At 37.1% G+C, this 14,630-nt stretch overlaps 1 non-coding gene and 1 pseudogene across 1 annotated transcript; both read left to right on the top strand.

The window, feature by feature from the left end:
• Window positions 1–14,630, top strand: part of LOC148562487 (uncharacterized) — a 40,973-nt pseudogene that overhangs the window by 6,650 nt on the left and 19,693 nt on the right.
• LOC148562488 (small nucleolar RNA R71) lies at window positions 6,221–6,327 on the top strand. The gene has a single exon (XR_015887970.1). It is a non-coding gene; the product is annotated as a small nucleolar RNA R71 (small nucleolar RNA).

Consider the following 14,630-nt stretch of genomic DNA (forward strand, 5'->3'; position numbering starts at 1 on the left):
AGAGTTTTAACATGTTTTGGGACTTGAAAACCTATTTTGGGTGTCATGTTTGATGCCTTGTGCGTGCGCATAGCCACCCTGTTTCTCCGTCCTTGTGCGTCCGCACAGTAATGTGCACGCGCACACTCCTAAACACCCTCTCTGTTCACAGCACGCGCACGGCTTGTGCGTGTCTACACTGCCCTCCTTTCTCCATGTGCGTCCGCACATCATGCGTGCGAACGCACATTTTACCTTTAAAAAAAAAAGAGAGACCCACATGTGCGTGCAAATAGCCCTGAGTGCACGCACAGCTTGTGACACCCCTTTTGCTCGCAGCACACGCACCCTTTGTGCGTGGTTCGTACCAAGTAATACCTCAAGTGAATGAGGGTCGATCCCACGAGGATTGATGGACTAAGCAATAATGGTTAAGTGATTTACTTAGTTAGACAAACAGAAAATGGTGTTTGAAAGATCAAAAACATTAAACAGTAATTTCAAAATATTAGAAAGAAAACAGTAAACGGGTTGTAAAATATATGGAGAAAACAGTTAAGGTTTCAGAGATATATATCTTCCGGATTGACTTTTTTTACTAACTATTTTAATCCTGCAAGATTTAATTCATGGCAAATTATATGTGACTAAACCCTAATTCCTTAGACCTTTTTAGTCTCCTCTAAAATTCATCAACCGCCAATTCCTTGGTCACTTAATTCCAATTAGAGGGTGAAGTTCAATTCTAGTTTATATGCCACAGAAATCCTAATTACCCAAACATAAGATGATTATATGTCACGTATCCCATTAAATCCAGATAATTAGAAATTTAGGAGAATATGTTTTCAAGCTGTTGTTCAAGTAAAGAGCTTTTCCAAGTTATACAAGAACTCAATTAGAACCAAGGTCATACTTCCGTTCCACCCAGATTCATAAAATAAAGAACGAAAACAATTTTCTTGAATTATAAATTAGTACATGAATTAAAATAGAAAAATAATAGTATCAATCCATACAATAGACAGAGCTCCTAACCTTAACAGTGGAGGTTTAGTTGCTTATGGTTCAGAGAGAAAACTAGGATTCAGGTAAACTGTAAATTGGACTGAGGTGGAATAATCCCCAGAAGAGAAGTTTCTTTTCCCTTTTATATCTAATCCTAATTAATTTTAAATTATAATTTTTAAAACTAAAATAATATCTTTTTCTATTTTTAAATAAAAATTAAAGTTTAAATCAGAATTAATTAAAGCAATCCACGCGTCCTCAATTGATGAATGGGGACCACTTGCTAAATTGACGAACTGGCGCCTAACTTGGAGTGGAACACTCCTAACTCGGGCTTGGCAGCATGAATTGGAGTTTCGTTGAGTGATGTTGTGCCTAACTTGGGATTTAGTGCGCCTTACTTGGAGTCACGCTAATTATTGCGTGTTGTTGATGGAAGAGAAGTATGGACTATTATATATGGAAAAGAAGTATGGACTATTATATATCATTGAAAAGCTCTGGAAGTTAGCTTTCCAACGCTACTAGAATCACATCCTTTGGACTTTTGTAGCTCGAGATATTTAGGTTTGAGTGCAGAAAGGTCAGGGTTGACAGCATCATTCGCCTTCTTCTCTTTTTCTGTGGAAACTCCATCAAATCCAGCCAAATGCTACCTAAAGTAAACAGAATTTCACACAACTCAAAGTAACATCCATAGTGGCTAAAATATAATTAATTCTTGATTAAACTCAACAAATTAAATGCAAATTCACTAGGAAAAGATAGGAAAGATGCTCACGCATCACAACACCAAACTTGAATTGTTACTTGTCCTCAAGCAACCAAACTAATATAGGCTTAGGATGTGATTTTGCATGAGAATGAGAGTTCGATTAAGCTCGTGTCTCTTCTTATAGTGGGGTTTACAACTGTAATCCTGAATAGTTTTGGCATCTCACTCTCCTTTGAATCAGAAGGATGTCACTGTCATTCGGAATTAGAATCCGGATAATTTTATGAATTCTCTAATCTTTTGTACTTCAATTTAATCCTTGAGCACAGCAAATTTCCTTTGATTCTCTTTTCTTTGGTGCTTTGCACCTTGAGCCTAGTCGTGACTTTAAATATTTTGTCTCAAGCTTCACTTGACACAAAAATACCACAAGCACTTAACTGGGGAACTCTCTTTAAGTTCTGATTTTTCTTTCAGTTACTCCCAGACAGTGGTGCTCAAAGCCTTTGGCATACTCTTGTCAAATGCATTTGATCTCGACTCTTAGTGTTTTGTCTCAAGGATTACTTGACACAATCACACAATCACACCACAAGCATATGACCAGAGAAACAACTCTTTGAGCTTTTAATCATGTCTGACCTCGTTAGTCATTGATGCTCAGAGCCTTAGACCTTGCTTTTATTTTTCTTTTGTTGTTTCTTCTGCTTCAAGGATTAAACTTTCACTTATTGTAGAGAATTCATAATAGTTTTCTAAATTCTTGTTCCATATACATCAACATTCTTTGATTCAAATTCAAATATACACTGTTCATGTCATGCATTTAGAGTCACAGAAAATACCACCATATTTGGATAAACGAGACTACTCTTAAAATTAAACTCAATTTCTCATGCACTACATCTTTTCTTCTTTCTTTTTGATTTCAAGCTCAGTGAGCAATACATGAGACACTTTCCAGAATTAAAGCAAATAACAGAAATTTTTTAAAAATAGCAGACTTAAACTAAAACCTAGGAACTTAAATAATAAAGGATCATGCGATAAATAAAGCAAAATGACAGAAAACAGGTATATATTAAAGTAATGGCAAACTATTATAGAAGGTGAAAAGAACTAAACCACCTCAATCAATCCTCGTGGGGATCTCTCTCCTCAGGATGTGCTCTGTAAGGCCCTCTTTATAGTATACTCATAAAAATGTTCTTCATGAAGCTTGGATCTAAATCTGTGTGCGTCATGAGAACTAGTGGCTGGCTCTTTTCCTTTTCTTTTCTTTGAAGATGTGGTAGTCTTGGGTGCCATTACAACAGAAAAACAGAAAGAAAAATAGAAAGTAGAGCGACAACACCAAACTTAAACTCTTTGCTTGTCTCCAAGCAAACTAAAGAAATACAAAGGGAAAGAAAAAATAGAAATTCAAATAGCAGAAAATAAAAGACAATGCTGAAAAAAAAAGTTTCCTATTTTTTTTTTTTGAATTATGAAAGGAGGGACGAAGAAAATAAAAGAGAAAATAGAAGAAGAGGGGAGGGGGGTTGGATAGGGGCACGGTGAAGGTTGAGAGGAAGAAGGGTTAAGGTTGTTGGCTTAGCGACGAAGGAATGTGGATAGAAGGAGGGAAGAGGGAAATCGGGTTGCTTGTTTTGCCAAAGAAAGACAAGGGTTGTGGTTTGAAGGGGGAAAGAAGTAGGCTTATATAGATGAGGGGAGTGGGTGAGGGGGTGTTGGTTGGAATGGGGAATGAATGAGGGGGTAGGTGGGGAGGAGACCATGGAAGTAAGGCTGCGCCTTACTTGGTTTGGAAACGATATGACCGCGCCTAACTTGTATGTGTGAGGGGGTGGATGCTATGCCTAACTTGGTGCCAGGGAACAAGGCCTTGTGCCGTACTTGAATGGAGTGGAAGGGACAACGCCTTACTTGCCTTGGGGAGCTTATCCTGCGCCTTACTTGGAACAAGTAGCAAGGCCTTGTGCCTTACTTGAATTGAGGCTGTGCCTAACTTGGCACCAGGCCTTCCCCAGCACTCCTTACTTGGAGCCTCCCGCAAGTCAAAAGTTCCACGGTGCCTAACTTGAAAAACACTACGCCTTACTTGGACCGTCTCGAGAGTACAAGAATCATTGGTCATCCACCTTGCGCCTAACTTGAAAATTCTCAAGTTAGGCGCAGACCCTCCAGAGAAGATTGCTCCTTGGTGCGTAGTATATGGCGCCTAACTTGAGAATTCTCAAGTTAGGCGCAGATCCTCCCGAGACAAATGCATCTCTGTGCGTTCTGTAACTCTGTTTTAAAAAACCTGTTCTGTTTCAAAATTCTGCATGATCCAAACATACGTAAAGCACAAAAAACAGTAAAAAATCAATAAAAATCAAATAGATAATAAAACTAATGCAACGGAAAAATAACTAAGGATACCAAAATATCGGGTTGCCTCCCGACAAGCGCTTCTTTACCATCACTAGCTTGACGGTCAGCTCCTCTAAGGAGGAGGATCATAGGGGCTCAGCTCTTCACCCCTCACTGTGAATCTTCTCCCTGTGTCCCTATAAAGTAGCTCAATATGCTCTAGAGAGAGGATTCTGTTTACTGTGTAAGTGAACACTGGATTGCTAGTCAACACCACTTTCATTCCTGGGGAGAAGCCTTCAGTGGAAATCTTTTTGTTTCTCCATCCCATGGGTACTTTCTTCTTTTTGGGGACCTCCTCCTTGGTGGATGATGCATTCCCGACACCAAACTTAGGTTTGATGTTAGGAGAAATTTTATTGATTGTCACCAAAGGAGGTTTGGGCTGCAGATTCTGCTGTGCATCATCAGGGGGTTCTTGAAGGTTTGGATCAATAAGTTTAGTCTGCATGCACCTCTCTTCTTCACCTGCTGAATATCTTTGAAGACATGAAAGACTAATTGCTCATTATGCACTCTAAGCACTAATTCACCTTCTTCCACATCAATCAGAGCTCTTCCAATGGCGAGGAATGGTCTTCCTAGAATTATAGAGGCATTCTCATCCTCCCCTGTGTCAATAATCACAAAATCTGCTGGGAGGAAGAACTTACCCACTTTGACCAAAATATTCTCCACTAATCCGTATGCAGGCTTCATAGATTTGTCTGCCATCTGTAATGCTATCCTTGTGGGTTGTGCCTCTTGGATTTGTAGCTTCTTTATCACAGACAAGGGCATTAAATTAATGCTTGCTCCCAGATCACATAACGCTTTCTCAAAGTTGTGCTCCCAATAGGGCATGGAATTTGAAAGCTCCCTGGATCTGGCATCTTCCTTGGCAAGTTATTTTGAATTATGGCACTACATTCCTTAGTCAGGACCACTGTCTCATCTCCCCTTAAAGGCTTCTTTTTTGACAACAGCTCCTTCATGAACTTGACATAGAGAGGCATTTGCTCCAAAACCTTAGCAAAAGGAATATTGATTTGCAGCTTTCTGAAGACTTCCAAGAACTTTGAAAACTACTTGTCCTTGGTCTCGTTTTGGAGTCTTTGAGGATATGGCATTTTAGGCTTGTACTCAGGAGCCTTTGGCAATGTAGGATAAGTGTCAAGAGAGTCCGGGAATGGGTTGTCCGCACGCTTTGGAGGGGCGTGCTCTACTTCTTCCTTCTTCTCCTTTGGAGCTTCTTTTTCAACTGGCTCCTCATTAACTTATGCTTCCATGCTTGCTACTTGTCCACTTATCATGGTGATAGCCTTGCATTCCTCTCTTGGATTCACCACTGTATCACCAATAAATGTATTTGAGGACCTCTTAGGTATTTGCTTGCTCAGTTGGCCCATTTGCACCTCCAAGTTTCTAATGGAAGCTCTGGTTTCCTACATAAAACTTTTCATTATCTCCCAATTAGAATCTTGTTGGGGTTGAAAATTTTCCTGCTGAGGTGGTTGTTGTTGATGAGACTGAAATTGGCGGTTATTGTGATTGTTCTGTTAGAAACCGCCCTGAGAATCTTTGTTGAAATTCTGAGATCTATGAGGTTGGTCCCTCCAACCAAAATTTGGGTGATTTCTCCACCCCTGATTGTATGTTTTAGAGTATGGATCATTATTGGGGTTTCTAGGACCACTCCCCATGTAATTTACCTGTTCAGAAGAGGATTGAGCATAATCATAATTATCATTTTGCACAAAATTATCTGTCATGTCATAAGGGACTTCTTGAGGTGAATTTTGGGTGTTGATAGCTGAAACTTTCATTCCACTCAACTATTGAGTAATTAAATTCATCTTCTAACTCAAAATTTTATTCTGAGCAAGGATAGTATTAAGAGCTTCTACTTCCATAACACCTTTCTTCTGAGGAGCCTCAGAGTTCACAGGATTTCTATTAGATGAGTATAAATATTGGTTGCTAGCAACCAACTCAATAAGCTCAATAGTCTCCTCCGGTGTCTTCTTCATGTACAATGAACCACCTGCAGAATTATCTAAGCACATCTTGGACATCTCACCCAAGCCTTCATAAAAGATATCTAGTTGGGTCCATTTGGAGAACATGTCCGGAGGACATTGCCTAGTCAGTAGCTTGTATCTCTCCCAAGCTTCATAAAGAGTTTCACCATCCTTCTGCCTAAAGGTCTGAACCTCCATCCTAAGCTTAGTCAGCTTCTTTGGTGGGAAAATTTTAGTAAGAAACACAGTAACAACCTTGTCCCAAGTATCCAAACTCTCCTTGGGTTGGGAATCTAGCCATAGCTTTGCTCTATCCCTCAGAGCAAACGGGAAGAGCATGAGTTTGTACACCTCAGGGTTCACTCCATTTGTCTTCACAGTATCACAAATCTGTAGAAAATTAGAAATAAATTAATTTGGGTCTTCTTGGGGCAAACCATGATACTGGCAGTTTTGTTGCACTAGGGTGACCAATTGTGGCTTCAACTCAAAGTTGTTTGCAGCTATAGGAGGCACCACAATGCTTTTTCCATAAAGATCTGCAGTAGGAGTAGTATGAGAGCCAAGCACTCTCCTAGGTTGTTCATTCCCATTCAGATTCGCCATATTGGCATTAGCAGCATTATTAGGATCCATAGTGGATTCTGCAGCCTTGTAAAGTCTTGCTTGTTGCAAACGCCACCTGAAAGTCCTCTCAGGTTCAGGATCAAAGTCTAAGTAAGGTTCCTTGTTTCTGTTCCTGCGCATAAACAGATAAAAGACAAGATGGAACTCTCTACGTTAGAGTGCAAAGAATTTCCAATGAGGTAACCTGTGTAAAGAGATAAAAATATTGAATAAAACAAACACTAAAATTTGAAAATTATTATTAAAATTAAGATTAAAAATTTTTTAAATTATTAGGCAAATTAAATAAGAAAAATTAAAATAAGACTAACTAGGGAACATCAAACTTAATTTCAAAAATTAAGAAAAATATTGATATTATTATTATTATTATTATTATTATTATTATTATTATTATTATTATTATTATTATTATTATTATTATTATTATTATTATTATTATTATTATTATTATTTCTTTTTTTATTTATTATTATTAAATTTTTTTTACGAGAACTAAATAATAAAAGAAAAAAGGAATAAAACGAAATAGGAGGGGAAGGGGGGTACGAACGAAAGAACACAAGAAAGAAGAAAAGAAAAAAATTTTTACGGGAATAAAAATAAACAAATAGAGAAATAAAAATTAATAATAATAAAATAAAACTAATTAAAAGAAAAATTATCTAATCTAAGAAATCAAACAACGAGTAGTTGTCAATCACAATCAATCCCCGGCAACGGCGCCAAAAACTTGGTACGGAATTTATAACCCACAAACTAACCGGCAAGTGCACTGGATCGTACCAAGTAATACCTCAGGTGAATGAGGGTCGATCCCACGAGGATTGAAGGACTAAGCAACAATGGTTAAGTGATTTACTTAGTTAGACAAACAAAAAATGGTGTTTCAGAGATCAAAAACATTAAACAGTAATTTCAAAATATTATAAAGCAAACAGTAAACGAGTTGTAAAATATATGGAGAAAACAGTTAAGGTTTCAGAGATATCTATCTTCCGGATTGACTTTTTTTACTAACTATTTTAATCCTGCAAGATTTAATTCAAGGAAAACTATATGTGACTAAACCCTAATTCCTTAGACCTTTTTAGGCTCCTCTAAAATTCATCAACCGCCAATTCCTTGGTCACTTAATTCCAATTAGAGGGTGAAGTTCAATTCTAGTTTATATGCCACAGAAATCCTAATTGCCCAAATATAAGAGGATTATATGTCACGTATCCCATTAAATCCAGATAATTAGAAATTTAGGAGAATATGTTTTCAAGCTGTTGTTCAAGTAAAGAGCTTTTCCAAGTTATACAAGAACTCAATTAGAACCAAGGTCATACTTCCGTTCCACCCAGATTCATAAAATAAAGAACGAAAGCAATTCTTGAATTATAAATCAGTACATGAATTAAAATAGAAAAATAATAGTATCAATCCATACAATAGACAGAGCTCCTAACCTTAACAGTGGAGGTTTAGTTGCTCATGGTTCATAGAGAAAACTAGGATTCAGGTAAATTGTAAATTGGACTGAGGTGGAATAATCCCCAGAAGAGAAGTTTCTTTTCCCTTTTATATCTATTCCTAATTAATTTTAAATTATAATTTTTAAAACTAAAATAATATCTTTTTCTATTTTTAAATAAAAATTAAAGTTGAAATCAGAATTAATTAAAGCATTCCACGCGTCTTCAATTGATGAATGGGGACCATTTGCTAAATTGACAAACTGGCGCCTAACTTGGAGTGGAGCACGCCTAACTTGGGCTTAGTAGCATGAATTGGAGTTTCGTTGAGTGATGTTGCGCCTAACTTGGGATTTAGTGCGCCTTACTTGGAGTCACGCTAATTGTTCCGTGTTGTTGATGATGTCTTGCGCCTAACTTGAATTTTCTCAAGTTAGGCGCAGCCCTTGCAGATTTTATGGAAGTGATATATGACCTATTATATATCTTTGGAAAGCTCTGGAAGTTAGCTTTCCAACGCCACTGGAATCACATCCATTGCATCTTTGTAGGTCGAGATATTTTGGTTTGAGTGCAGAGAGGTCAGGGTTGACAGCATCATTCGCCTTCTTCTCTTTTTCTGCGGAAACTCCATTAAATCCAGCCAAATGCTACCTAAAGTAAATAGAATTTGACACGACTCAAAGTAACATCCATAGTGGCTAAAAGATAATTAATTCATGATTAAACTCAACAAATTAAATGCAAATTCACTAGGAAAAGATAGGAAAGATGCTCACGCATCATGCGTACGCACACAAGCTGATTTCTTCTTGTGTGTACACACAGGACGTTGTGCGCACGCACACATGGCTTTGTGGTTCTTGTGCGTATGCACAGTGGGTTGTGCGCACGCACGCTCCAATGTGTGCTTCTCCTTTGTTTTCTTCATGTTTTTTCCCAATTCTATGCTTTTCTTCCACTCTTATCAAGCAATTCCAACCCATTACACATGAAATTACTCAACAAAACCATCAAGGCATCGAATGGGATAAAAGTAGGATAAAATTAGTCAAATTAAGCACAAAATAGCATGTTTTCAAAATTAAGCTCAATTTAGGGACTGAACACAAAAGTATGCTATTTGGATGAATAAATGTGGGTTTATATGATGAAATCCACTCAAATCAAACCAAAATATATCGTCAAATATGGACTCATCATTTCCCCCACACTTAAACAATAGCATGTCCTCATGTTAATCATAATAAAAGGAGAATGATCAAAGGGTGATGACAAGTCATCTTAGCCTAGTTTCACTAGTCTTTTTCTTTTGTTTTCAATTGATTTTATGCACTTTCTTGAGCCTTAAGTAAGCCAATTGGGTAGAATTTCATATTTCCTTTGATTCAATCAACCATGGATGAATTAATGCAAGTTCATGAGATTTTGTGCTATAATTGTCATGTATTATGAAAGAAACACAATCTCATGATTTGGAGCATAGCTTTGATTGTTTTGATTGATTGATGATAGGTGAAAAGAGTTTTAAAGAAGGTTGAAGAAAGAAGGAATGGCTAGGAGCAAGAGAGAACAAAAAGCTTGAGCCAAAGTTTGCCTCAAACTTTAGCTCAAAATTTTGGAAGAGTTGAAAACACCCTGGAGGAAAAAAGCTTGAGCCAAAGTTTGCCTCAAACTTTAGCTCAAACTTTTGGAAGAGTTGAAAACACCCTGGAGGAAAAAGCTTGAGCCAACGTTTGCCTCAAACTTTTTGGCAAACGTTGGCATCACAAAACCAACACCCTGGAGGAGAAAAGCTTGCGCCAACGTTTGCCTCAAGCTTTTTGGCAAACGTTGCCGCCACACTTGCACACCCTCGAGGAGAAAAGCTTGCGCCAACATTTGCCTCAAGCTTTTTGGAAAACGTTGGCGCCACACATGTACACAAGGGGATCCACGTTTGGCTAAAAGTTTGACCTCAAACTTTAGCTCAAACATGGATATCAGCAAAAGGAGGGCAGCTGGTATAAAAAGCTTGAGCCAAAGTTTGCCTCAAACTTTGACTCAAGCTTTTGTGATTCTTGGCCCAGTTCACAATGGGTTTCTCTCCAACTCCAAGAGCAATCAACAGAGGCTTTTACCAACCTAATTCCATCAAGAGCAAAGGCCCAATTCAAGGCTTGAAGATCATTTGAAGAAAGTGTATAAATAGCTTAGGATTAAAGTTTTAAAAGAGCTTTTCTTTGGAGAGAATTTTGGGAACACTTATAGAGAGCTCACCTTTACATTTTTGAATTGTTGCTTTAGAATTCTAGAGAATTGGGAAGGAGAATTGATCTCTCTTCTTCCTTGTTCTTGCTCAGCACTCTTTACTTTTCTTGTTTTGGATCTTGGGTGGAGAATTGAAGAAATTCTGTTTCAATCTCACCTTGAGATCTTGTTTAAATCTCTGCACAATTGAATTTCCATTTCTGTTAATTGCTTCTTCTTCTACTCATTCTGCAACTTACTTTTCTTTATTTCCGATTGCATCGTTCTTGTTGGATCTAGGAAGGCAGTGAGATCTAGACTCAGCTATCTAGTCTCTTGAGTCCTGAGATCTACAGCTTTCAATTTCAATTTCCTTATTTCGTCGCTACACCAAGCTTTTTCTCAATTCCGTTTTAGATCCGGTTTAATTCAAGTCATCTTCTACTTTTCTGTTTATTGCATTTTACTTTTCCTTGTTTGATTTCTGCAAATCCCATTCCCAATTCCCTTTACAATTCAAGCCATTTACATTTCTTGCACTTTAAGATTCTGCAATTTACATTTCTTGCAATCTAAGTTTCTGCAATTTATATTACTTGCACTTTAAGATTCAGCCTCTTTAATTTCTCTGCACTTTAAATTCTTGCCAATTGTCCCTCTCCCTTTTAATTTCATGCAACTTAGCTTCTGTCAAACACAAACAACTCAAATCAACTCTTGATTCGCTTGACTAAGTCAACCACTAAACTAAAATTGCTCAATCCTTCAATCCCTGTGGGATCGACCTCACTCCCGTGAGTTTTATTACTTGATGCGACCCGGTGCACTTGCCGGTGAGTATTGTGTGTTTGGAATTCGTTTTCCGAAAATACACATCAAGTTTTTGGCGCCGTTGCCGGGGATTGAAATAGATTGACAATGATTAAGTGAAGTGGAGATCTAGATCTAGCATTTTTATTTTTCTCTAACTTTGGATTAACCCACTAACTGTTTGAAATTTTGCTTAAGCTAACTGATGAGCGGATAATTTATACGCTTTTTGACATTGTTTTTAGTATGTTTTTAGTAGGATCTAGTTACTTTTAGGGATGTTTTCAATATATTTTGTGTTAAATTCACATTTCTGGACTTTACTATGAGTTTGTGTGTTTTTCTGTGATTTCAGGTATTTTCTGACTGAAATTGAGGGACTTGAGCAAAAATCAGATTCAGAGGTTGAAAAAGGACTACTGATGCTATTGGATTCTGACCTCCCTGCACTCAAAGTGGATTTTCTGGAGTTACAGAACTCTAAATGGCGCGCTTCCAATTGCGTTGGAAAGTAGACATCCAGGGCTTTCCAGCAATATATAATAGTCCATACTTTGGCCAAGAATTGACGACGTAAACTGGCGTTCAACGCCAGCCTTCTGCCCAAATCTGGCATCCAGCGCCAGAAAAGGATCCAAAACCAGAGTTGAACGCCCAAACTGGCACAGAAACTGGCGTTCAACTCCACAAATGGCCTCTGCACGTGTAACACTCAAGCCCAAGCCCAAGCACACACCAAGTGGGCCCCGGAAGCGGATTTATGCATCAATTACTACTCATGTAAACCCTAGTAGCTAGTTTATTATAAATAGGACCTCTTACTATTGTATTAGACATCTTTGGACGTCTGGTTCTTAGATCAGAGGGGCTGGCCACACGGCCATGCCTGGACCTTCACTTATGTATTTTCATACGGTAGAGTTTCTACACTCCATAGATTAAGGTGTGGAGCTCTGCTGTTCCTCAAAGATTAATGCAAAGTACTACTGTTTTCTATTCAATTCTTCTTATTTCGCTTCTAAGATATCCATTCGCACCCAAGAACGTGATGAAGGTGATGATTATGTGTGACGCTCATCATCCTTCTCCCTTATGAACGCGTGCCTGACAAACACTTCTGTTCTACATGAATTAAGCTAGAATGAGTATCTCTTAGATCTCCTAACCAGAATCTTCGTGGCGTAAGCTAGAATGATGGCAGCATTCAAGAGAATCCGGAAGGTCTAAACCTTGTCTGTGGTATTCTGAGTAGGATTCAATGATTGAATGACTGTGACGAGCTTCAAACTCGCGAGTGCTGGGCGTTAGTGACAGACGCAAAAGGAGGGTGAATCCTATTCCAGCATGATCGAGAACCGACAGATGAATAGCCGTGCCGTGACAGGGTGCATGAGCATATTATTCACTGAGAGGAGGGGATGTAGCCACTGACAACGGTGATGCCCTTGCATACAGCCAGCCATGGAAAGGAGTAAGACAGATTGGATGAAGATAGCAGGAAAGCAGAGGTTCAGAGGAACGAAAAGCACCTCCATTCGCTTATCTGAAATTCCTACCAATGAATTACATAAGTATCTCTATCCCTATTTTACTATATAATATTCGAAAACACCATTATCACTTTATATCTGCCTGACTGAGATTTACAAGGTGACCATAGCTTGCTTCATACCAACAATCTCCGTGGGATTCGACCCTTACTCACGTAAGGTATTACTTGGACGACCCAGTGCACTTGCTGGTTAGTTGTATCGAAGTTGTGACAATTATGAATTAAGATCAGAGCACCAAGCTTTGGAGCCATTACCAGGGATTATTCGAACCTGGAGATCACAATTTCGTGCACCAAGTTTTTGGCGCCGTTGCCGGGGATTGTTTGAGTTTGGACAACTGACGGTTCATCTTGTTGCTCAGATTAGGTAATTTTCTTTTTATTTTATTTTCAAAAATCTTTCAAAAATATTTTCAAAAATCTCTCATATGTTTTCGAAAAAAAAAAATTGTTTTCAAAAATTTTATTCAAAATTTTTAAGAATGAATTCTAGTGTTTCATGAAGCATGTTGAAGCCTGGCTGGCTGTAAAGCCATGTCTAAATTCTTTTGGACTGAGGCTTCAACTAATCACTTCAATGCATGTAATTCCATATATCACATGCTGAAGCTTGGCTGGCCATTGGCCATGTCTAGTGTTTTGGACTGGAGCTTTCTTTGAAAGCTTGGCTGGCTAGTGAGCCATGTCTAATTCCTGGACTGAAGCTTTAGACTAAGAATGCAAGATTCCTGGAATTCATATTAAAAATTTTGGAATCCTTATTTTTTCTTTTAAATTTTCGAAAAATATAAATAAAAATCCAAAAAAATTAGAAAATCATAAAAATCAAAAATATTTTGTGTTTCTTATTTGAGTCTTGAGTCATGTTATAAGTTTGGTGTCACTTGCATATGCATCTAGCATTTTTCGAAAATTTCATGCATCCATAGTGTTCTTCATGATCTTCAAGTTGTTCTTGGTAAGTCTTCTTGTTTGATCTTGATGATTTTTTGTTTTGTGTCTTTTCATGTTTTTCATATGCATTCTTGAATTCTTAGTGCGTAAGCATTAAAGAATTCTAAGTTTGGTGTCTTGCATGTTTTCTTTGCATTAAAAATTTTTCAAAATTATGTTCTTGATGTTCATCATGACATTCATAGTGTTCTTGGTGTTCATCTTGACATTCATAAGCATTCTTGCATGCATTCATTGTTTTGATCTAAAAAGTTCATGCATTGCATAATTTTCATGTTTTTCATAAAAATTTCAAAAATCAAAAAAATATCTTTCCCTGTTTCTCTCATCAAATTCGAAAATTGAGTTGACTTTTTCAAAAATTTTTAAAAAAATCAAGTTGTTGCCAATGAGTCAAATTAAATTTTCAATTTGAAAATCTTATCTTTTTCAAAATCTTTTTTAAAAATCAAATCTTTTTCAAAATTCTTAGTTATTTTCGAAAATTCCAAAAATATTTTTCAAAAATCTTTTTCTTATTTTTATACCAAATTTTCGAAAATAACTTAATCAATTAATGTTTTGATTCAAAAATTTGAAGTTTGTTACTTGCTTGTTAAGAAAGATTCAAACTTTAAGTTTTAGAATCATATCTTGTGATTTCTTGTGAATCAAGTCATTAATTGTGATTTTAAAAATCAAATCTTTTTCAAAACTAATTTCTATCATATCTTTTCAAAATATCTTCTTATCTTATCTTTTTCAAAAATATCTTTTCAAAATATCTTTCCTAACCTCCTAACTACTTATCTTTTCAAAATTGGTTTTCAAAATTTGTTTCAACTAACTAACTAACTTTTTGTTTGTTTCTTAACTTTTTCAAAACCACCTAACTAACT

Source organism: Arachis ipaensis, chromosome B6, assembly GCF_059453495.1.
Source record: "Arachis ipaensis isolate K30076 ecotype BB chromosome B6, ASM5945349v1, whole genome shotgun sequence".
In the NCBI taxonomy this organism is placed as follows: Eukaryota; Viridiplantae; Streptophyta; class Magnoliopsida; order Fabales; family Fabaceae; genus Arachis; species Arachis ipaensis.